Source organism: Carassius gibelio, chromosome B22, assembly GCF_023724105.1.
Source record: "Carassius gibelio isolate Cgi1373 ecotype wild population from Czech Republic chromosome B22, carGib1.2-hapl.c, whole genome shotgun sequence".
Taxonomy (NCBI): Eukaryota; Metazoa; Chordata; class Actinopteri; order Cypriniformes; family Cyprinidae; genus Carassius; species Carassius gibelio.
In genome coordinates this window covers 20,179,251-20,204,549 of record NC_068417.1, presented here as the reverse complement: position 1 = coordinate 20,204,549, position 25,299 = coordinate 20,179,251, and the positions used below count along the sequence as shown (strand labels likewise).

The 25,299-nt window shown below is 36.1% G+C and overlaps 1 protein-coding gene and 1 long non-coding RNA gene across 2 annotated transcripts in view; both read right to left on the bottom strand.

Annotated features, from left to right (window-relative positions):
- Positions 1 to 25,299, bottom strand: part of LOC127986959 (CD48 antigen-like) — a 176,953-nt gene that overhangs the window by 129,944 nt on the left and 21,710 nt on the right. The window lies entirely within an intron of this gene.
- LOC127986994 (uncharacterized) lies at positions 7,256 to 9,848 on the bottom strand. The gene is made up of 3 exons (XR_008161021.1): positions 9,356 to 9,848; positions 8,819 to 9,133; positions 7,256 to 8,619 (listed from the first exon to the last, which is right to left on the bottom strand). It is a non-coding gene; the product is annotated as an uncharacterized LOC127986994 (long non-coding RNA).

Sequence of the window (25,299 nt, the reverse complement as noted above, 5' to 3'; positions counted from 1 at the left end):
CTAAAAGCATACTTTACTATTTTAAGTATAAAATAAGTATACTAATAGCACACTTGAATAAACTTCTTTTTCGTAAGGGGCAGTGAAGGTAAATTAACCAAGAAGACAGGTAAACGATATGCTGTGTTTCAATCATAGATTTTTTTATGGTAAAACATTAAGTGTACTTACTTTAAAAACTGGACTTAACAGCTATGTTTACTAGTACATTTACATTTTTCATCTTTACAGACACTATACAGATATTGTATTACACATAAAGGTCCATCAATAATATTATTATTACAATATTATTATTACAATGAATACATGATTAAAATAGTAACATGAGAATACACATGAGAAATACTGTTTTAAGAAAGGATATTGGATTATAGATTCCTGGTGGAAAATAAAAGTAGATTAGAAATGTATTTTATTTTTAACAAACCCTATTTTTTAGTGTTGTCATTTCTGATTCACTACTACCAAATTAATAATGAGCTTTACATCCATTTATACAAAAAAGTTGAAGCCATATTTGTCTTACCGTAGACAGTAATACTTAATGTCTTGTCTGAGTTTCCTCTGTCGCTGCGGATCTGTACTTTATAAAGTCCAGAGTCTGTTCTTCTGATGTTTCTGATGATCAGAGATCCAGTCTGACTGTCCATCTGGAGTCTGTCTCCTAAATATCTCATTATTGTTAAACATATCAATGCTCTGCATATAGAGTTCAGCTATTCTCATGTCTTTAGGTCCAAACATCCACAGAATCTGATCCTCTCTCTGTATTTCAGTAATATTAGGGTTTATAGTGATAGAATTTCCCTCAGTCACTGATACCGATTTCATTTCATCTGCATCACCAGCAAACACACCTGCAAAAAAAAAAGAAAAAAAAAAAAACATTATTATTAGACAGATACTAAATAATTTAATTTAACTGGAGCTAATCATGCACTTCTAAAAGGTAAAATATGTATGTTTATTCTCTTGTGAAAATGCACTTGTGTTTAAATGCTACATTTACTGATTAAAAGTATTATAAAAGTGTTTTACTTACCACAAAGAACAAACAGGGTTAGAGCACACAGATGAGAGGACATCGTGATAGAAACGTCCAGCCGAGAGACACTTCACACACAGAATATGACTTCCTGAACAAAAGCAGCAGCTGCTTCCTAAATCTAGACTTTTAAATCAAAACAGAACTGGTTTTAGTGGTCTTTGTTCATTTTCATCTCTCTCTGTGCTCTCTAGACAGTTTAATTCATTCTTTATCTTCTTTTTAAATTACACTGAAGGTCACAACATAATTCAGTTGAGCTTAAAGCAGATGTACATGAAGTCAAAATTCATCATGATTGTGAAATTAAATGAAATAATCAAATTAATCATTGTATTTATTAATACAAATTAAAAAAGAGTTGTGGTGTATTCTGGATGATGATCAGTGTTCTGCACATGGTAAATGATCTGTGTGTATTCTGACAGACTTTTCTCATCTACAAACACAAACACATGCAGATGTTGAGTCTATTTATCATCAGGTGATGTTTCGGCAATTTTTTATTTATTACATGAAGCATATTTCATAAAACCAAAAAAAAAAAAAAATTGTCATGTCAGTTGCCGTAATACTTGCCCTCTGGTTGTTCTTGCTCACATTTCCTGCTTCCTGACACTTCTGCAATTTATAAAGAGAAAATGGTAAATTCTTTTAGTCAAACTTCAGTGCACACAGATGAGATTACATCATGATCCAGATACAGTCCAGCCGAGAGTCACGTCAGACACAGAAGAGCGACTTCCTGAACAGCTAAACATAGACAGCTAAATAAAGAGAACTGGTGTTTGTTCAAGTTCAGAGTTTGCTCTAAGTTCAGTTACCCTCATCTGGATGTTCTAGAAACTCCCTGTCAATCTCAAACATACTGCATAAACAATTTTCCATTGCAACATCATTTTGGATTGCTCTTTATCTGAAAAGTCTTACAGGTTTTCAGAGGGTTCAGTTGTGGTTTTAAGAAAGACCTGAATGTCTCACATTCTCCTGAACATGAACACAAACAGACATCGTCTAACATTGTGTGAATCAGCCATTGGAAGATCCTCCAAGTACATTAAACCACATGCATTCAGCTCAAACACAGCATTTACTGACCTTTGTTTCTGATTCACTGCTGCCAGACCAATAAGCAGCATTGTGTCTATTATAAGAGGTTTTTAAAATATATTTGTCTTACCGTAGACAGTAACATGGAATGTCCAGTGTCTGTTCTGCTGAAAAAAAAAAAGAAAAAAAAAAGACAATAATAAAAAAAACATTATCAGACAGACTTAATATAAAAAAAGTTTTCTGGAGTTTAATGAAACACAATTAAAAGGGTAAACCATATTTGTATATACAGTAATATGTAATATTAAAGGTCCTATGACATGAAAATTTCACTTTCTGAGGTTTTTTAAGTTTAATATGAGTTCCCCTAGCCTGTATATGGTCCCCAAGTTTCTATAAATGTCAATCGGTGTAAATTGAGATCTTTCTCTGCCTTTGAGAAAATGGAAACTCAAACGGGCTGATCTTGAATCTCCTTGTTGTGACGTTGTAACGAGAATTGTTACCTCCCCTTTCTCTGCTTTGCCCGCCCAGATATTTACATATAATTCAGTCGCAATGTCAGCACAGGCGTTACAAACAGACTTTTATGATATGGATTCGACAGCACCGCCTCAGACAGTGAGTAACAGTGTTCATTAATGCCTGATCTGTGATCAGTGATTTCTGATGGGTAGCTAAATCATTCAAATTCACACAGACTTTCTTTCTAAATCGTTTAATACTGTTTATGCATCAGTGAATCAAGCCAGTGACTAAACGATCAACTTCACGTTGTTTCTCTTAGTAGCATGAAACAAATCTGTTATTTAAATTGTGATTTAACTACAGAGAGCGGTCAAAGAAAGCTCACTTTTTTCCGGAGCTGTTACACATCGCGAATATATCTGCACACTTGCCCAAACTGCCGTTACAATGAATGACGCTGTTATGCTGCACAACGGAGCTCTTACTGTATTCATGTGTTTGCTGTTAGCTGTGGTGAAAGCATTTTGTGAGAAAACGTGTTGCAATAATGACGAGATCACTGCATCCACGCGATAAACAGACTCGGTCTACTCAATGCTCATCACTGCAGCCTTTCATGTGATGGGAAAAGATCGAAAAAATATATATGAGAGGGGTTCCACATGAACGCATTTTGAATGCAAAGATGTCAGCCAATCAAAACAGTTTTGGTTTACTCGGAGTCTCACAGCAGACACGCCCCTTCAAACAGAGCATTCAAGCCAGAGGGCTAATGTCAGGATATAAAAATGCTTTTCATTTCTAAATTTTAAATGTAAAAATCATACTAACAATATAAGTACACCTAAGGAAACATTAAAAAGCATTTAAAGAAAAGGAAATAATCCATGTCATGGGACCTTTAAGAGTTTCTCACCGCACAGAGCAAACAGGTCAGAGCACACAGACGAGAGGACATACAGAATACAGAAGACTTCTGTAACAGAAGTCTAGCTGAGAGTCACTTTAGACACAGAACTTCATGAACAAAAGCTGCATCTATTTCCTAAATCTAGACTGATAGATGAAAAAAGCGAACTGATTTTAAGATTCTTTGTTCCCTGTTTCTCTCCATGTTTCTTCTTTCGTCTGTGTTCTCTAGATTATATTTAATACTTTCATAATCATCCTCTTAAAATGCATTGGAGATGGACAGGGTGAACAGAATAGATACTGTAGTTAACTGTATGTAGTTGAGAGTTAGAATAGTATAAACTGGAGACAAACATAATAGCAATAAGTACAGAAAGAATGTTTCACTATAAGTGCTTTTTTATTTTATTTTTTATTTATTTTTTTGCCAGCAGATACATAAACATCTGTGCATGACAACAGAAATAAGTTACATTACAGTTACATCCAGTTACATTTAGGACTGATTTGAAAGTACTTTCACTCAATGGACTGGGACATAAATACACTGCAGATATGTTAACTGAATATAAACCTAACAGACAGCTCAGATTATTGGGATCGAGTCAGTTAGAAATACCAAGGGTTCGCACAAAACAAGGGGAATCAGCATCCAGAAGAGAGCAGATCTACTAAAACATTAGCCAATTTTAAATCTAGACCCAAAACTCATCTGTTTAGCTATGCATGTATTGAATGAGCACTATGTTACTGTACGTCCAACTTACTGCATTGTATTTTATGTATAATCTTTTTCTTTTCTTAGCTGTTTTAATTAATAAAAAATAAAAAAAAAGTTTGTTTTAAACGTTGTTTTCTTCTCTTTTTTTTTTTCTTGTTTCATTGTTGTGAGTATTATATGTTTTATGATTATTTGAACAAGCGTCTAATGGATCTCCAGTCAGTTTTATAATATAGACAATTTTTTTATCCATTATTAATGTTGATGTTTTATCCATTAATGTATTTGAATACTTAGGCGTGTATAAGGCCATGCTTAATAACACACATAACAAACACTACAAATAAAACACAATTTTACAGAATCTTCATATTTAATTGTATTGAATTATGATAGTAGATCACATTTAAAAGATTACACTTTCTTGAAAACATTTGTTATAGTTTTGTAAAAGCTGTCATTATTCATGTTTGACTGCTTCAGAACAATTGGTTCAGTTAATTCAGAGATCCTAAAAGCTTTATTTCTCCCCTCACTGCTCAGCTGCTGTTATATACAGGAGAAGGAACTTACTGAGGCTCTCAGCGATCAGTTATTATATATCTCTTATGTCTATGTATAAACACAAAATTATTAAGATTGTATTTGTTAAATATTGCAAATGAAGAAAAATAAACATTGTTGTATCCTACAAGGTTGCTGATCACAACAGAGATTCAAAACCAAACACAACCCAAAATTATCCAAAAACAGCTGATTCTAAAAGGTTTTGTGCAATTGGGCATCAAATGTAACACATGTTGTGTACAGTTTTTAATATATATGTTGTTAGATTAGAAAACGTCGCTCCCTGTTGTCTCTTTCTGTTCTGTTACTGAGCTCTTCCAGATCTGAAGTCATAAACTACAGCAGCAATTGCAGCCACGCCCACCAGAGCAGAGACGACCAATCGGATCACAGCTTCAGTGGAACCACAACACTGTACAGAGTCTGAGGAAAGAAACAGAAGAACACGGAGACATTAGTGTTCATTTAAACCCTTTCAGGTCTGTAAAGAGCACTAACTTTACCACTGACGTACCTGGACACATGTGACAGAGTTGAGTGATGTTGATGTTGTGTTGAGTCTGGTTTGTGATGGGATTGTTGATCACACAGCTGTAGATGTTGTTCTCCTGATATTCCACCTCCAGAGGTAGAGAGAGACTGATGCTGAGATCAGACACACTGATGCTGGACAATAAACTGTTTCCTTTGTACCAGGAGAGAGTCACAGCACTCACATTCACCACTGAACACAGCAGTGAACAATTAGACACTGATGATGATGATGATGATGAAGATGATGAATAATGAGGACAGTCTCTGGTGATGACAGGAACAGGAAGAAGAGCTGGAGAACATGCGGGAAACAAATATAATTTCAGGACAACAAATTATTGATCATGAAAAGGTCTAGATATTATTAATCTTCTTTGTAGATATTGGCTGTTTATGACTTATAAAGCACATATTAATGTCTTATTCTGCACGACCTTATTCTATTACAATATCTATCTTATATTAAGCATTAAATGTGAAACTCTTAGTTAATGTTGAAAATAATATTATACATATACAAAGCACAAAAGCTGTAATTCCCTACAAGGGATAGTTCACCCAAAAATGAAAATACTGTCATCACTTTCTAGTTGTTTCAAACCAGTATGAGTTTCTTTCTTCTGTTGAACACAAAGAAGATATTTTTTATAATGTTGGTAAGCAAACAGTTGCTGGTTCTTATTGACTTTCATTGTATTTTTTTTTTTCATACTATATAAGTCAGTGAGGACCAGCAACTGTTTGGTCATCAACATTATTCAAAATATCTTCTTCTGTGTTCATTGAAATATGAATTGTTGACGCGATTAGAAAGAGAAAACAGATGAGATCTCATACATTAGAGTCAGGAGAGGAGTGAAGTAAGTCTAACAACATTTGAGGTTTATCATGTTCATAATTAAATAATTAAACTACAGGAAATAAACATCTGATATTAAACATCCATCTACAGTAGAAACATAATGCAATAATCAATAAGCATTAAACGATGTGAATGAAGATGGTGATCATAAAAATGATCAGCATACTAAATATACATAAGCATACTTATAATATTTAAAAGAACACATCTTTTAATGCATATTTTGTAACATATAAGATCTTTAGTAAATATATAAAATATCTTAATACATTTTCTCACCATAGACAGAAACATTGAATCTCTTGTATGAAGTTCCTCTTTCTTTGCTTCTGATGATCTGTAGTTTATAAAGTCCAGAGTGTTCAGATCTGATGTTTCTGATGGTCAGAGATCCAGTTTGATTGTCCATCTGGAGTTTGTCTCTGAATCTCCCATCATTACTGACAAAAACAAAGTTTATTTGGTCTCTTTTAATGATTTCAGCTATTCTCGTCTCTTTAGGTCCAAACATCCACAGAATCATATCATTACTCTGTATTTTAACATCAGTGTTTAGAGAGACAGAATCTCCTTCAGTCACTGACACTGACTTCACTTCATCTGTATCACCAAACACACCTGAAAATCATATAAATGCAACATACTGTAATTATTAGACAACTACGTTTAAATTAAATAAAAAACAATTATTAACCCCATTTCCTGATTAAAAGAGTAACTCACCACACAGGACAATCAGGATCAGAGCGCAGAGGAAAGAAAACATCATTCTGGATCTGAAAACTCTCATTTCAGATATTTATCAAAGGTATTTTTCAGTCTAACAGGTTTTCAGAAAGTTACTTCGTGGTTTAAGAAAACACTGCAGAAGATCTCACACTTTCATGAACATGAACACACAGAAACATCATCTAACACTGTGTGCTTCAGCTGAAGATCACTGCAGCACTTTAAACCACATCCTCACAGCTCAGACACAAATTAACTGACCTCAATAACACAAGATCTGACTCCAAAACATCTCATGAACGTGCAATCACAAATCTCTTTCACATGTTTTGACACAATCAATTATTTAAATGAAATAATGTTCTAAATGAGAAATTACTGTATTTAAATTGTAAAATATCCACATATGAATCAAACACTGATCAATGAATCAATGACTCTGTTTTAGCACAACATCAAGTTTTAGTACGTATGTTTAGTACCATGAACAAGCAACTGATCTCCGGTCAGTTTTATTATGTAGACTATTTTTTATGAATTTAATATATTTAATGTACTTAGGCATGTATAATACAATGAGATTGATACTTGATACACTCTTTATGTGCTGAAAAGTTACTGAGAGCACGAGATAAACAGGAGGAGAGCGCACAGATGAGAGAACATCATGCTGGTTCTGGAAACTCTCACTTCAGATATATATATCACAGGTTTGAGTCTAACAGGTTTTCAGAAGATTTATTTGTAGTTGTGAGATGAAACTGGCCCCTCACATTCTCAAGAACACACACCGTCTAAAACTGTGTGCATTATCTGAACATCTTCTCAGCATTTCAGGCCACATGCATTCAGCTCACACACATTTACTGACCGCAATAACACAAGATCTGACTCGGAAACGCCAACATGTGCTGCTTCACACTCACATTATAACAATGAATGACTTTTGATATAAAATATTTTACACAATACATAGTGTGACTAAACTTCTACCTTAGAGAATCATAACAAATTAAAATATTATAACAAACCCACATGAAAAACCATTGTGACATTGTTTTAGTAGAAATGTATATTTTATTGTATTAAATATAGTTCCAATTTTATATGCATACTGTTAATTTAGCTGTGTTATTGTTTTTATTCTATGCTTTTGGTGATTCATTACTATCCCTTCAGTGTGTGAGAGAACAATAAATGATCTTGGGTTGATCCAAGATGGCTCCGCTCGTGGCAGTCGCCATGATTTTGCCAAGTAAGACATGTTCCTGGATCAACATTATTGTCCAAAAATATAGACTTAACCCAATCCCTACTCCTAAACCTAACCCTACCCATTATTTATTCCTAAAATCAGTGGGAAATGATAGCTGATTAACAAGGGTGAGAAAGCACCTAACCCTGATTTTAACCCTAAAACAGATATTTCTTGAAAAGTTATATCTCAATTCTGATTGGTTGATTGGAATGTTGCTCCAGGATCAATAGGGATGTTGATCCAGAAACATGTTGTATTTGGTGAAAACACACCCACTCCTCCATAGCGTCATCCGCAGTTGTTTTTGTTAGTTTGTCCTGTTTTTAGTTATATCCCTGTAATCAGTTTCACCAAATTTTTCGAATATTCAGATGTTTTGTTGTACACTGTAGTCGGGGGAGCCTCAGCACTGTTCAGTGTTCTTCATTGTGAAGAGTTTGCAGTGATGACAGGAACAGACAGATGAGCTAGAAAATAATGAAGGAAAAACATTATCCAGAATCTCCAAAATATATTTAACAAAATAAGACAACTTCTAAAGATGTGTGCATATAAAAATGGGGAAATGAATGGTCCTGACTAGTAGGAAGATGAAACAATAGCACAAATAAAGGTTTCTCACATTCACAAACAGTGTAATATTAAAATTAGTAATACTTTACTCACTGTAGACATTGACACTGAATCGCTTGTATGAGTTTTCTCTGTTGCTGAGGATCAGTAGCTTATAAAGTCCAGAGTGTTCAGTTCAGATGTTTCTGATAGTCAGAGATCCAGTTTGATTGTCCACCTGGAGTCTGTCTCCAAATCTCTTATTACTGTCATACATGAACATGTTCTGGTAATATATTTCAGCAATGCTCTCCTGTGCTCCAAACAACCACAATAACATTTCTTTGGTCTGTACTTTTATATCAGTATTTAGAATGATGGAATCTCTCTCAGTCACCAATACTGACTTCATTTCATCGCCAAACAAACCTGAAATACATAAAACACGATATTATTATCAAACTGAGACATAATATCATTAACAGATCTATCAATTAATTATTTGACATATATAAACACTGCTCTAAATCTTTATTCTGTTTATTGTTTTTTTATATATAATTTCCTTAAGCTTGACAGACAGAAAAAAAAATGTCAATACAAAATTCAGAGTATTTAGTAATTTAAAAAATGTGCTGAAAAGTTACTTACAGCATGGGATAAACAGGAGGAGAGGGCGCAGATGAGAGAACATCATGCTGGTTCTGGAAACTCTCATTTCAGATATTGTAATGGGGTGAAGAATCACATGACAAGGGGAATTCAATAAAGGCCCTAGAGGGTGAATTTATTGAAGGCACTACTCATGTCAATGTGTCCAGGTGAGGTGTGTTGGTGCTCTGTGCTCCACAGTCTGTCCTCTGTGCTTTCGAATGTTGGGTGTCTGTGCTCTGCTCACATGCTGGGGCTGGCCAGTCACACACTGCTCTCTGGGAGAAAGGAAGAGTAACGGTTATAGCAGAGTCTTTTGGAGACATGTCTCACCAGTGTGTGTGACATGGCAGCTTTTCTAGCTGTCCCTTGATGAGGCTCAGCTGTGGCCGGCCAGCCCGTGCTGAGTGGGTGCAGTTGTTTCTCCTTGGTTTCCAGAGCAACGCTGAAGATCATTGCAGCACTTTAAACCACATTCCCCCCCCCCCCCCCCCCCCCCCAAGCATCGTCCTGACCCTGTTGGACAATGGGAAGATGGGGGGGAACCAACGGGTCACTCTTGCTTTGTGTCCTTGGCCAGGACCATCAACTGTAAGGGAGCATGGTCAGTGACAAGAGTGAACTTTTGGCCAAGGAGATAATATCCTGAGTTCTAGGAATGCCCACTTGACGGCCAAAACTTCCCTCTCGACAACGGCGTATCGTTGCTCCGCTGGGGACAGCTTTCGGCTGATGTAAATCATCGGGTGTTCCTCACCGTCCTGTATCTGGGAGAGGATGGCTCCCAACCCGGTGATGGAGGCGTCCGTCTGCAGCAGGAAATGGTGGGGCTCGGAAAACCGACTCCGAGGTGAGTGTCACATTTACCCGCTGGAATGCTTTGTCCTTGGCGGGTCCCCAGGGAGTCTTCTCCTTTTGACCCTTCCTGGTCAGGTCTGTCAGGGGAGCTGCTAAGGAGGAGAAGTTAGGGATGAAGCAGCGATAGGACCAGGGTTCTAAATTAACACCCGCCAACCCGCCAAATGCGGGTTAAAATTCATTTTGGCGGGTGTTAATTAAAACTTACTAGCCAGTTCGGCTGGTGATGCATGACATGAGGCTCTGTTCTCGGTCATTTATCGTTTCATATGCTCATTGTCTGCACGCAGTTTGCAGTGAAACCAGCGCGAAAAAACATGGAAACGAATAGCGTCCATCAGAAAACACAAGGAAAAAGAACGAATGGAGCCAGAGCAGGGAGCATAGACTGAAAGAGGAGGGAGTTAGCTATTAAAGAAAAAAATTAAGATTAAACTAAATGTGGCGGTGGTTGGGACAGATTTCTGGGGGCAAAAAGAGGAACGAGGCAGGGGATGAGGATATTACGGAGAGCCCCGCACGTCACCTGTAGGAGAAAAAAAAATCAATCCGTGACGACGGTTTTGCAATCCGTCCCCTCAGTTTATAAACCGTACTCACAAATTCATAAACTGTTCCCTCGGTTTAACAAATTGTACCCACGGATTAACAAACCGTGCCCACGAATTCCCAATCCGTGCGCTCAGATTTTGTAAACCGTACCCTCGGTTTTTGAATCTGTGCCCACGAATTCATAATCCGTGCGCACACTTTCACAATCCGTTCCCTCGGATTTGTATTTGTAAACTGACACGCATTTGTAGCTCCGCCCCCACCGGCAGATTCATTTCTGTTTATTAAACATTATTTTTCATAGTATCCAATGAGTCCACGATCAGCATTCACAAATAGTCTTCTTTTTAGCGTTTATTTTAATAGTGATTATTACATTAATCACCAATAGGATAAGACACAGCCGCCTGTATTTTATGAAAAAAAAAAAAAAAAACGCTAAAAAGAAAACGAAAATAAGGGTAAAAAGCAATACAAAACAAATAATATGCCGGTTATGTTTTCATTCCTTTTCTCTCTAACTGAATGCAATGTTATTTTCGGCCTCATTATTTATTAATAAAATTAACAGTGAAACATGCATCTAACTCCGGCAGGTGGGGTGGATGGAGCTTAGTATAATAAAATCAGAAAAATAAGTCTTCATGCATGTTAAGAAAGAATTGTATAAGCATTTACAAAACTGTCAAAGTTTATTTAAAAATAAAGCAATTCATGAATTATTTTCTTGTACTCATTTATTTAGCCTACAAATTAAAATGATAAAAATAACTTATATATTATTATATATTATTATACAGGTTATGCATAAGAATCTTTTATCCAAAACAATTTACAACAGAGGAAAAAATTACTCCAGTGTTAGTCACAATGCCAGATTTATTGTACAATAATAATCAGTTGCTATTATAAGATTATTCCTTTATTATTATTAGACCTATTCCACATAATAATAGTCAATAAAACTGTATGTTAACAGGAGCTAGCTGCATAAATCCGTGAGTACGGTTTACAGATCCATGGGAACGGATTGCGAAAGTGTGCGCATGGATTATGAATTTGTGTGTACGGATTCAAAAACTGAGGGTACGGTTTACAAAAACTGAGCGCACGGATTGGAAATTCGTCGGCACGATTTTTTAAACCAAGGTAACAGTTTATGAATTCGTGAGTACGGTTTATAAACGGAAGTTTTACATGCCAACAATGTTAATAAAATGATCAAATGCATTCAGTGGCACTCATAATTTGTTATTTTTACCGAAAAAAAAAATGGCTAGTGGAAATTCTGATTGGCTGGTAACTTTAGAAAGTTACCAGTCACATTGGCTGGTGATCAAAAAAGTTCATTTAGAACCCTGGATAGGACCCCGTCAAACCCAAAAAGGCTCGTACCTGGGTTTTGGAGGTGGGCTGTGGCGCCGAGAGGATCGCTGCCACTTTCTTTTCCTGAGGTTTGATAAGGCCACGGCCCAGCTGGCAGCCCAAATACTTAGCTTCAAAGAGGGCCAGATGACATTTACGGGGATTGGGAGTCAGTCCAGCCTGGCGTAGGTCCACCAGAACCCTCCGCAGTCGCTCCAAGTGGTCCTCCCAGCTGTCCAAGTGCAAGATGATGTCATCCAAGTAGGCGGCCATGTAGGATTGGTGGGGCCTCAACAGGATATCCATCATTCGTTTGAAAGTGGCTGGGGCCCAGTGGAGGCCAAAGGGGAGAACCCGGTACTACCAGTGGCCACTGGGGGTTGAGAATGCCGTTTTTGGCTTGGCCTCTTCTGTCAATGGTACCTGCCAGTACCCCTTGGTGAGGTCTAGGGTGGAGATGAACCGGGCTCTCCCTAAGCGATCGAGTAACTCATCCACTGCGTGCGTGATGATCTATCAACCCCAACTTCTCCTCTATCTCCTCTATAATGGCGTGTCACAGAGTCTCTGGAACTCGGTAGGGCCACTGCCTGATGATCATTCCGAGTGGTGTGCGGATGTCATGTTGGAGCACATGGGTCCTCCCAGGGAGGGGGGAGAACATATCAGAGAATTGACCGACCAGTTGTTGCAGCTCCTTTTTCTGGGAAGCCGACAGAAGGGGATTGACATCCACTTTGGGAAGTTGTGGCCTAATGGTTAGAGAGTTTCACTCCTAACCCTAGGGTTGTGGGTTTGAGCCTAGGTTGTGTATTTTGACAGAATTTTCTCTTCTACAAATACAAACACATGCAGATGTTGAGTGAATTTATCATCAGGTGATGTTTCTGCCACACTGATATTTTAGATTATAATATGTATACTCTTCTTTTGATTTCAGAGTTTTTTTTTTTTTTTCTCAGAAAACAGTTTTGTGTTTTAATACAAAGCTCTCTAGGAAGTCAAATCTTTCCACGTGAGTTCTTGTAGATTGGAATCTGAGTTTTATTTTATTCTTCTATGTAACGAAGTCATCAGATAAGTAATGCAAGTTATTTTAGTTTTGTCCTTTATTCTCTAACAGCTGTCCTGTCTCTGTGTTGAGAGACATTGAGAGTGAGGAGCAGGGACACTTCCTTCAGCCTGAGACCCATTCATTTCACTTTTGGTGTAAAAGGGCTCTTACAAGTGCAAAAAAAATAAATAAATAACTTTTTTTTTTTTGTTATTAAAAAACAAAATAACAAATAAGCAAGCCCAGCCAAGGTGACAAAAAGTAACACGATTACATTTAAAATTATATTTCCCCAACACTGATCACAAATATGCGATAATGAGAATTCAACAACTTTTATGAATCATTTGGAGATAAAGCAGCACACTATTAACAAACATAGTTTGGTGAATAAACTCTAATGTTGATTTATCTGAACATGTCCGACAGAGATCAGCTGCTTACAAAACATTTTAAAATGTTAATGTTAGACTCATTAATTAATTAGTTTAATGAATTTTACAGTTTTTCTTGATTGCTTAAACATTTCTCGAAACTATGCCTCATATTCTCAAAACAGAAAACACAAATACATAACGTTTTCCCCAAACATCCTATTTTCATGTCGAAATCAAGCTCTACACTCAAAACCATTAACTTTTGGTGAAAAAACTAACTTTTCCTTCAGGTATCACACACAAGCCCTCAAAAACACAAACACACATACTAGAACATTCAAAACAATTCTACAAACACCAAAACCAAAAACCCATGATAAGTTGTTTTGCTTGTGGTTCTCAACCTCAAGGAACTTTTCACATGATATTCCTTCATTTCCTTTACAGTACAATACTCAAAACAACAACAACAACAACAAATAATAATGTCTGCCCCAGCATTGCTTTTTTGGTCTGGGACAGACCAGAGAATCTCGTCAACATCGCAGGCTAAACTGGCCCGCGGTAAAATCCGGGGTAAAATCCTCTTGCATGACTTATCCACCCATCACACATCACCTGTAATGTCTAGCAAAGTCCTTTCAGGCAAGTCGTGCCACTCGGTCGTCACTTAGCAACGCCAACTAACAAGAGCAGGCTCCTATCTAAACGAATGGGCATAGAGTCAGAACTGCACTTTCACTGGCACTGCATGTCTAAAAACAGCTGTAAAATATGATAAAAATCGCTGCAAAAGTTTGATGACTCCCAAAATAAGGTTTAAAATGCCCTTTTCCCCACAGGTTATAATTTTACTACGCATGTGCAAGGGTTAACGACACCAACTTCATTCACATCTCTATCCAGAATCCCGATGTTGTGCCAAGCACTTAAACAAATGCTCAATGTAATTTGTTTTATCAGTTTAAAGTACTATATTTTGAATTATTATTTTCTTGTGTCTTGTTCTTCTTGTGTCTCACTTTTTCTTTGCTTTGTCTACCCCTGATATGGACAGAATTTTTTGTAATCTCATTGTATAACGTTATGTGTCCTGCAAAACAAAATTATTTTTTAAAAACCCTTAAAGAAATGCTGTGCTTACTGATGTTAGTCAGCATATATCCAGAGAAAATTTTTATAACGTTACCATCTATATTTACACAATGCACACATACACTGCATATCAAATCTGCCGCCTTTTCAAACAGTAACGTAACCTTCTATTGGGTGCAATAACAGAGTGGGATGTGGGCAATCCTTTTTCGCCTTATCAAAGGAGAATAAGAGGTAACGTCTTAAAAATGTTAACCATTAATGTTAGTTAATTTGTCGCCAAATCGTCTCCGCTCTTTGCAAAACCTCAATTCTGCGCATTCGCGTCAGTGGAACCAGACGATATGCTTAAATGTTTCCCGACTTGACTGTTAAAAGCAGATGATTGGCATTCCAGTCTGAGGAGTGGGACATGTGCACACAACCGCGATCTTTGCCATTACGGGTTTTACTTATATAGGTGTACTGAGGATTGGGGAATTGGCATGTCTCTTATAAATTGTCTCTGTGTCTAATCAGGCTTCTTCCATTCCATCATTTCTGTGTTCTACAAAAAAATAAGAAGTACTGATTACTGTAACTATAACACATCATTTCTTTAAAAAAAGGAAGAAACCAAAGAAACTATTTTTATGCAAGGCTATTCCTTCTCTTCCTCTTCTCTGGTGTTCTTGACCTTTTCAGTCACGTCTCTAGGGATCAATCGTTCTGCTTCTTTCTATACTGTCTTTTAGACAACACTGTATTTTTAAAAATAAACATTGTTGTAACCCACAAGGTTGCTGATCACATTCATAACAGAGATTCAAAACCAAACACAACCCAAAATTAACCCAAAACAACTCATTCTGAAGGGTTGTGTGCACCTTGGCATCAAATTGAACATGTTGTACAGTATTTAATATATATATATATATATATATATATATATATATATATATGTGTGTGTGTGTGTGTGTGTGTGTGTGTGTGTGTGTTGTTAGATCTGAAAACATTGCCCCCTGTTGTCTCATTCTGTTCTATTTTACTGAGCTCTTCCAGATCTGAAGTCATAAACTACAGCAGCAACTGCAGCCACGCCCACCAGAGCAGAGACGACCAATCGGATCACAGCTTCAGTAGAACCACAACACTGTACAGAGTCTGAGGAAAGAAACAGAAGAACACGGAGACATTAGTGTTCATTTTAACCCTTTCAGGTCTGTAAAGAGCACCAAAATTACCACTGACGTACCTTTACACGTGTGACAGAGTTGAGTGATGTTGATGTTGTGTTGAGTCTGGTTTGTGATGGGATTGTTGATCACACAGCTGTAGATGTTGTTCTCCTGATATTCCACCTCCAGAGGTAGAGAGAGACTGATGCTGAGATCAGACACACTGATGCTGGACAATAAACTGTTTCCTTTGTACCAGGAGAGAGTCACATCACTCACATTCACAACTGAACACAGAAGTGAACATCTGGACACTGATGAACGTTTAGATGATGATGATGATGATGATGAAGAACAGTTTGAAGAGTTACTGATGATGACGGGAACAGGTAGAAGAGCTGAAAACATTTAAATAGCAATAAATTCACCTCATTTGTGGTCATTTGTAACCTGAATGTATTAAGTTTTCCAGTTATTTTTAGTGATACAAAGCAGCTCATTATTTGGCTTTGATATCACAAACTAATCAATAATTTTATTTTAATATATTGTTCTACATATAAATACACTGGTTTGTAGTAAATAGTTTCACCTAGCGCCAAATGAAAGTCTTGCACATTCAAAGAAACTAGCTTGCTTCCACATTGTAAAATAAGGTGGATACAGTGAAGGTTAATTAACCAAGAAGACTGGTAAACAAAACAATGTGTTTATGGTTAAACATTAAGTGTATGTACTTTAAAAATTGCACTTTACAGCTATGTTCACTAGTCCATTTACAGTTCATCTATACAGACACAGCCTATATTTTATTACACATAAAGGACTGCCAATAATAGAATTACTACAGTAAATGTATGTTTAAAATTGTAAGAAATAAACATGAGAAAGACTTTTTAAAGAAAGGATATTGGATTATAGATACCTGGTGGAAAATAAAAGTACCTAAGAAATGTATTTTATTTTTAAAAAAACATTTTTTTATTTTTGTGTAGTCGTTTCTGATTCACTACTACCAGATCAATAATAAGCTTCACATCCATTTATACAAATAAGTTAAAATCGTATATGTCGTACCATAGACAGTAACAATGAATGTCTTGTCTGAGTTTCCTCTGTTACTGATGATCTGTAGTTTATAAAGTCCAGAGTCTGTTCTTCTGGTGTTTCTGATGATCATAGATCCAGTGAAAGAGTCCATCTGGAGTCTGTCTCCAAATATCTCATTACTGTTAAACATATCAATGCTGTTCTTATAGATTTCAGCTAATCTTGTCTCTCTAGGTCCAAACATCCACAGAATCTGATCCTCTCTCTGTACTTCAGTAACATCAGTGTTTAGAGAGACAGAATCTCCCTCCATCACTGACACTACATCTGTATCACCAAACACTCCTGCAGAAGAAATAAAACACATTATTATCAGAGACTTATAATCTCATATCCTCATAATCATGAAAAGTTAAAATGTGCATTTTTTTTGTTTCTTTTGTAGAAAAGTGATTGTGTTTACGCACCACACTTATGATTAAAAGTATCAAGAGTTTCTCACCGCACAGAACAAACAGGGTCAGAGCACACAGATGAGAGCACATCGTGATCAGACGTCCAGCCGAGAAACACTTCACACACAGAAAATGACTTCCTGAAAAAAAACTGCAGCTACTTCCTAAATATCGAGCATCGCGTTAGTTCATTCAGGCCCTGTTAGTCACTCTTGCATCAGCTGACAGTCAGCTGTTCCTGACGTGTACCAATCCAGTCTTGACACCTATCACCTGCGGTCTATTTAAATTCCCATTCTTCAGTGTCTCTTCCATCGCATCGCTGCTTGCAATTAACTCCCTCCTCCAACCCCAACTCCACCAACTTGTTCTTTCTTTACAGTGCCTTCATTGGAAGCAGTTTCTATCACATTTTGTTTACAACTCATGTAATTGTGAATTGTAATTATATATGCTTATAATGGTTTTGTTCTGTACCCCAGAGGGGTTGGCCTTGCTGCTCTCCCCGCTCTGTCCAAGCATGGCTGCATGGACAGGCGTGTGGAGTGTTGCCCAGAACAAAACCATACCGCCAACACTAACTGTAAGCAATATAATTGTCATAAATATACTTGACGGAAGTGGACCTGATTGAATTAGAGTTCTACATCAAAATAGAACTGTTTTTAGTGGTCTTTTTTTCATCTCTGTCTGTGCTCTCTAGACTAAGTTTAATTAATTATTTATCTTCTTCTTAAATCGCATTGAAGATCACAACATAATTCTGTAACTTCAAAAGATTAATTTGTGTTTATAAAAAAAACTCCACATCTCAGACTCTCATGAACATCGCCTGACATCGTGTACATCGCTGAATATCATTAAACCACATACGTTCAGCTCAAACACACATTCACTGACTTCAATAACACAAGATCTGACTCCAAAACTGTGCTGCTTCACACACAATATAATCAGGAAACTTTTTCAAACGTTTTTACATGATACTTGATTGAAATAAAACAGATTGATCTGAATAAACAGAAAAACTAAATGAACTTTAAACATCAAGTAAAAACATCATAAAACATCTACAAGAGAATCAAGCATGTATTAATAGAACAGTATTGTGTGTCTCTGACACTGTTTTAGCACGAATTCATTTTTTAGTAAGTGGGCAGATTCATCTACAATATGCTTTAAATGATAAACATTTCTATTTTATAAAAAATGCTAATCTTTAATCTTGTTATATTGCATTGTTCTTTTAAGCTTTTGGTGATTTATTATTACCATTTCAACAAAATGTGAATGTGAATGATAAACTATATTTATTATAAGTCAGTTCAGTTCAGTTGAGCATAGAGCAGATGTACATGAAGTCAACATTCATCACTATTGTGAAATTAAATCCGTCATATTAATCACAGTTCAGTCCTGAAGAGTTGTGGTGTATTCTGGGTGATGATCAGTGATCTGCAGACGGTAGATGATCTGTGTGTATTTTGACAGACTTTTCTCATCTGCAAACACAAACACATGCAGATGTTGAGTCTATTTAACATCTGGTGATTACCGCAATTTCTCATTAATTACATAAAGCATATTTCTGAAAACTAACAAAAAATAAATATATAAATTAAAAGTTCAAATTGGCTTTAGGTTTTTAACTATTTGTTTTTTTCTTTCTGTCATGTCAGTTGTGGTAATACTTGCCCTCTGTTTTTTTCTTGCTCACATTTCCTGACGCAGCAGTAAAACACACATGAAGAAATGAGCAGCAGCACACAAACACTTATAAGTGACATGAAATGGAAAAGTTCAGGCACTTCCGTAATTAACAAAAAGAAAATGGTTTATCCTTTTAGTCGAACTTCATCCACATAAACTGCACATTTAGACAAAGCTGACTGATGTCCAGACGTTTGTTCTGGTTAGTGAATGAAGCTGTTGGTGTTTTTATCCTGATATTCATGATATTAAATGTGTTACATTTACTGATTTAAATATTAAGTGTTTCTCACAGAACAAATAGGGTCAGATTACACAGATAAGAGGATATCATAATACAGACGTCCAGCTGTCAATTTTACTTCCTAAATCTAGACTTCTAAATCAAAACGGAACTGTTTTTATTGGTCTTTATTCCCTGTTTCTCTCTGTCTGTGTTCTCTGGATTATATTTAATACTTTCATTTTCATCCTCTTAAAATGCATTGGAGATGGACCTAGTGAAGTGAAATGTATGTAGTTGGGAGTTAGAATAGTATAAACTGGAGACAAACATAATAACAATCAATACAGATCGAATGTTTCACTGTAAGTGCATTTTTATTCTATATATTTTGTTTTTTTTCCAGCAGCAGTGTTGGCCAGTAACACATTACTTAATAATGCATTACTGTAGTTTGATTATTTTTTTTTTTTTTTTAGTAATGGAGTAATCAAACGCGTTATAATTTTCCAAATAGTAATTAGATTATAGTTACAAGCCGAGGTCTCTGTAAATTACTGCCACATTACATAGCTGACAAAATGCAGTGTTTTATAATCTAGAGATTGGCACTGTCAAGTCAAGTGCCAGTGGATTCGAGACTTCTCCTGCAAGACCCGACGCAAGAGTGCAGCGCATGGGACAAGAGTCACAAGACATGATAGGAGAGTGCAGAGACTTAATAATAAATAATAATAATTCATTACATTTATATAGTTCTTTTCTAGGCACTCAAAGTGCTTCCATAGTCAGGGGGTATCTCCTCATCCACCACCAGACTTGTTGTATGTGTGCAGGATGCGGGAGAATAAAATGATCCACAGGACTCCAGCAAAACAGAAATATTTAAAGATAAAATATCTTAAACAAATAATTTGTTATTTATCTATTGCACAAAACATGAACTAATATGAAATAAAACAATTAGCAGGCGCAAGTGTATGCAGAGTTCTAGTTAGGCTATAACGTGTTTGTAGCGTTGAGCAATGTGCTGAAATTTGCATGCTCACGAATCCACTAATAATAATACATGAACTGTAGACATTATGAAAGATTCATTCATTATGCATATATTTATTGTGTTATTACGGAGATCTGTGAGATGTCATGAACTGAGATGTGTTTTAGAGATTATAAATGCAGAGCTCTTTGCTGGCATTCTGCCATCTACACCATGCACGCAACAGCCACTTGCTTTAGTTAACAGTGTTCTGTGAATGGTGATGCTTTAATAACAAATACTTATCGGGAGCATGAATGCAGGGATTTCATAAATTTCAAGGAGAATTTTTTTTTTTTTTAAATGAAGTAATCATAACAGTAATGTGATTACTTTTGAAAGGAGTAATCAGTAATTTGATTACATTTTCAAAGTAACTTGCCCAACCCTGTGTCACAGTCTTCTGTCTTTCTGTCACTGAAAAAGAGTGAAAAAATATAACCTATATTGACGAGGAAAGTCCACTGATGAGTTACGAGCATAAGTCTACATTTAATTTTGGTCGTTTTAACGTAGGGCTGTCAATCAATTAAAATATATAATCACGATTTAACGCATGATTATCATGAGTCAACCTGTGAATAATGGCAATTTAATCACACATTTTCATCTGTTCTAAATGTACCTTAAAGTAATACTTTCCACCCCGTTTCACAGACTACGCTTAAGTTAGTCTCAGACTAAAATACATGTTTGAGCTGTGTCAACTGAAAATATCTTGCTCTGACATATCTTAAAATATGTCAGTGTCATTGTTCTGTGTCAAGATACACACCAGTAACATTTTCTTCTAAGGCATTTTTTTTTAAGTTGCTTAAATATCTTAATTTAACTAAGGTCTAGTCCTGGTTTAAGATAAAACCTGTTTGTGAATTCAGGCCTTCATATTTTTAATCTAATTAACATGGGCATGGACAAATATAGATGCTTTATGTTATACATTTTAATTATTAGTGAAACCATAGTTAACAGAGCATGAAGTGCAGACATGTTTCATAGGTCATAGATGTTTTTCATAGAACTTGTTCATGTCTATTAGACACATAAAAAAACATAAACACCTCATTCTTATTACTTCTCTTTGCACTGAGCAATTAACTTACAGAACACAATCTGTTTATATTTCCTCAAGCAGGGGTGGAGAGAAACCAAAAAATCTACCGGGAAATTCTATCGCCCTTCATCAACCCTACACCTAACCCTAACCCTCACAGGAAACTTTCTGCATTTTTACTTTCTCAAAAAAAAAAAAAAACTCATTCTGTATGGTTATAAGCATTTAAAAAAATGGGGACATAATTATATCCTCATAAGACACCCTCTCCTTGTAATACCTGTGTCATACCCATGTCATTATACAGAGTTGTGTCCTGATATGTCACAAAAACAAGAGCACTTGGGTAACTTGGGATTGCAGGAGACAGGTAAGTATAGCACTGGTAGTCCTTGAAGTAAGCATGTAGGTAAGCCGTAGTTGCGAACGAGACTGGAGAGAGGCTGTGTGTGTGAGAGAGTCTTTTATGTGCCCGTTAATTAAGGTGCTAATGTGGTGCAGGTGTATGTGCTCAGTATTCTGGAGAGGGAGTGCGCTGTGATTGGATAGTGTTGGAGCCTGGTGTGTCTGTGACAATGTCATAGAACCTTTGCAAAATTATTTTATACATATTAAGAAAGCCATCGCTACTGGTCACATCTATGGTTAGATTGATTTGTTTAGATCCAGTGAAATTGCTACCTTGACAATGCCACATCATGTTTTAGGTTTTGTTCTTCGTCATGGGTTAAACCGGGTTCAATTCTATAGTGGCGAATGAGAGAATATATGAAATACATTTTTTTTGTGTGTTCCCATTTGCTTAAATAGCAAAAGAAAAAATAAATTGCGAGAGATGGTTAACAGCAGTCAGAATAGAGAAATATATGTAAATTTATCATAGCTCCCACAGACGCTGTATTAGAAACCCTCATAGCACCAGTAACTAGTTTTTTTTTTTTTGTACATTTATAAAAAGGTAATTTAATATAAGGTACAGTGTTATAAATGTAAATAGATATAAAAAAATGAAAATATAGAAAACTTATTTATGCTGAGGATGAACGTTAAGACGCGTCACTATTCACCATGTTGAAAAGGGTCGATTTACATGGTGACATGAGTCACGACACCTTGCTCGTTAGCTTCTGCTAGTGAAAATGTCATAATCCATATACAGTACACTAATCATAGCAGCAGCAGCCAAGGGAAGTTACTCATTTTAAAACTAGGAAATCATTAGACATCATTAGCATAGCTGCTGATCCAACAAAGTAAAATTAATTAGTTTCACCCAAGCTAAAGAATAAAAATGCACATTCGATCAGATGCAACTACACTCACAATTTAAGATACATTATTCAAATGCCTGGCGAAAGAGATAAGTTTTTAATCTAGATTTTAACAGAGAGAGTTTGTCTGAACCCCGAACATTATCAGGAAGGCTATTCCTGAGTTTTGCTATCCTAAAAGCAAAAGAAAAAATAAATTGCGAGAGATGGTTAAAAGCAGTCAGAATAGAGAACTATATGTAAATTTATCATAGCTCCCACAGACGCTGTATTAGAGTTTCACCCAAGCTAAAGAATAAAAATGCACATTTGATCAGATGCAACTACACTCACAATTTAAGATACATTATTCAAATGCCTGGCGAAAGAGATATGTTTTTAATCTAGATTTTAACAGAGAGAGTTTGTCTGAACCCCGAACATTATCAGGAAGGCTATTCCTGAGTTTTGCTATCCTAGGAACTAGGAACGTTTTGTGACCTTAGGGTGCGTGATGGATTGTAGCGTGGTAGAAGGCTAGTTAGGTACGCATGAGCTAAACCATTTAGGGCCTTATAGGTAGGTGTAGCCCTGTACAAAATTTCTATAAGTTACAGAGTATAAAAGATCATTAACAGTGTAACCCACACACAACACAAAGAAAAAAGAAAAGTTCATAAATAGTTAAAATTGGGTAAAAGGTGTGCTGGTTAAAAGTATAAATATAATATGTATTGTGATATCTCTAAAGCTAAAGCAAAGCTAATGCTAATTCAATAAGAAATAGTGTTTGATAATGTGGCTCAATTCAGATAATATGCTCTAAGGAGACGGACGTTGGTGAGAGAGAGAAAGGGAGAGAGACTGGTTTTCCAACCGAAGGCCCTGCTGTTTCTGCCTGCTGTTTCTGTGTGCCCTGCCATGATCGTCTGTGCTTTGCTTCTTCCTTTGCCATTACCATCGCCAGTACCATTGCCTTTGCTGTACTAACTTAACCTGGATTTCGTGAGTACTATCATTCACATGCACGTGCTTTTTTGTTTATGCTCAGTTTCTGAGTGAAGCGGCCATTCCAGTTTTTAGGCCTCACCGCACACAAAGTGTCATCGAACAGGCCTGCAACGGGGTTGGACATTTTTTCAGAGGGAATGAATAATTGTTTAGTTTAAATATAACCACAGAAAGGTTTTTTTTTCCTTTTGGGAAAGTAAAGTTTTTCTTTTTTGTTTTAGTTTTTTTTCTTCCATCTTTTCATGCCTATGTGATTTGTTTTATTTTATTCTAAGATACATTTATCTTTTATTTAATGTTGTAAATAAATACTTGCTAATATTTTTGCAATCAAAATACAGTTGTGGTGGTATTTATAAGAATAGCCAAGAGTATTACAAATATACATTTATTAAGTAACATATAAAACAAGTTGTATTTTCCTACAACGAGCCCAGGCCAAGTCTCATTGTATTAACCACTCCAGCTTTATTTTCTAACTACATGGGACCTGGGTTACATAAGTAATGATAATTTGTAACTGATACTGAACTTAATAGGTAGCCAGTGCAGAGACTGTAAAATTGGGGTAATATGATCATATTTTCTTGAACTGGTAAGGACTCTAGCTGCTGCATTTTGGACTACCTGTAGCTTGTTTATTGACGAAGCAGGACAACCACATAGAAGTGCATTACAATAGTCCAGTCTTGAGGTCATGAATGCATGAACTAGCTTTTCTGCATCAGAAACAGATAACATGTTTCGTACCTTGGCAATGTTTCTAAGATGGAAGAATGCAGTTTTTGTAACATTGGAAATATGATTTTCAAAAGACAAGTTGCTGTCTAATATAACACCCAGATTTTTGACTGTAGAAGAAGTAACAGTACATCCGTCTAGTTGCAGATTGTACTCTACAAGATTCTGTGTAGTGTTTTTTGGTCCAATAATTAATATCTCTGTCTTATCTGAATATAATAGGAGAAAATTATTTGTCATCCAATCTTTTACATTTTTAACATACTCTGTTGGCTTAGATAATTTAGAAGTTTCATCTGGTCTCGTTGAGATATATAGCTGAGTATCATCAGCATAACAGTGGAAGCTAATGCCGTATTTTCTAATAATATTACCAAGGGGCAACATGTATATTGAAAATAGAAGGGGACCTAGGATGGATCCTTGTGGTACTCCATATTTTACTGATATGTAAAATATATGAGATGACTCCCCATTTAAGTAAACAAAATGGTAGCGATCGGACAGGTAGGATCTAAACCATTTTAGAGCCTGCCCTTGAATACCTGTATAGTTTTGTAATCGGTCTATGAGAATGTCATGATCTATGTTGTCGAATGCAGCACTAAGATCAAGTATGACTAGAAATGATATGCAGCCTTGATCTGACGCAAAAAGCATTTGTAATTTAAAAAAGTGCAGTTTCTGTGCTATGGTGGGGCCTGAAATCTGAAATTCTTCATACAGATCATTTTTGTGCAGGAAGGTGCTCAATTGAGCAGACACAACTTTTTCTAAAATTTTAGACATCAATGGAATATTTGAAATAGGCCTATAATTTGCCAGTACACTAGGATCTAGTTTTGGTTTATTAATAAGAGGCTTGATAACAGCCAGCTTGAATGGTTTTGGGACGTGACCTAAAGATAACGACAAGTTAATAATATTGAGAAGCGGTTCTTCGGCTACAGGTA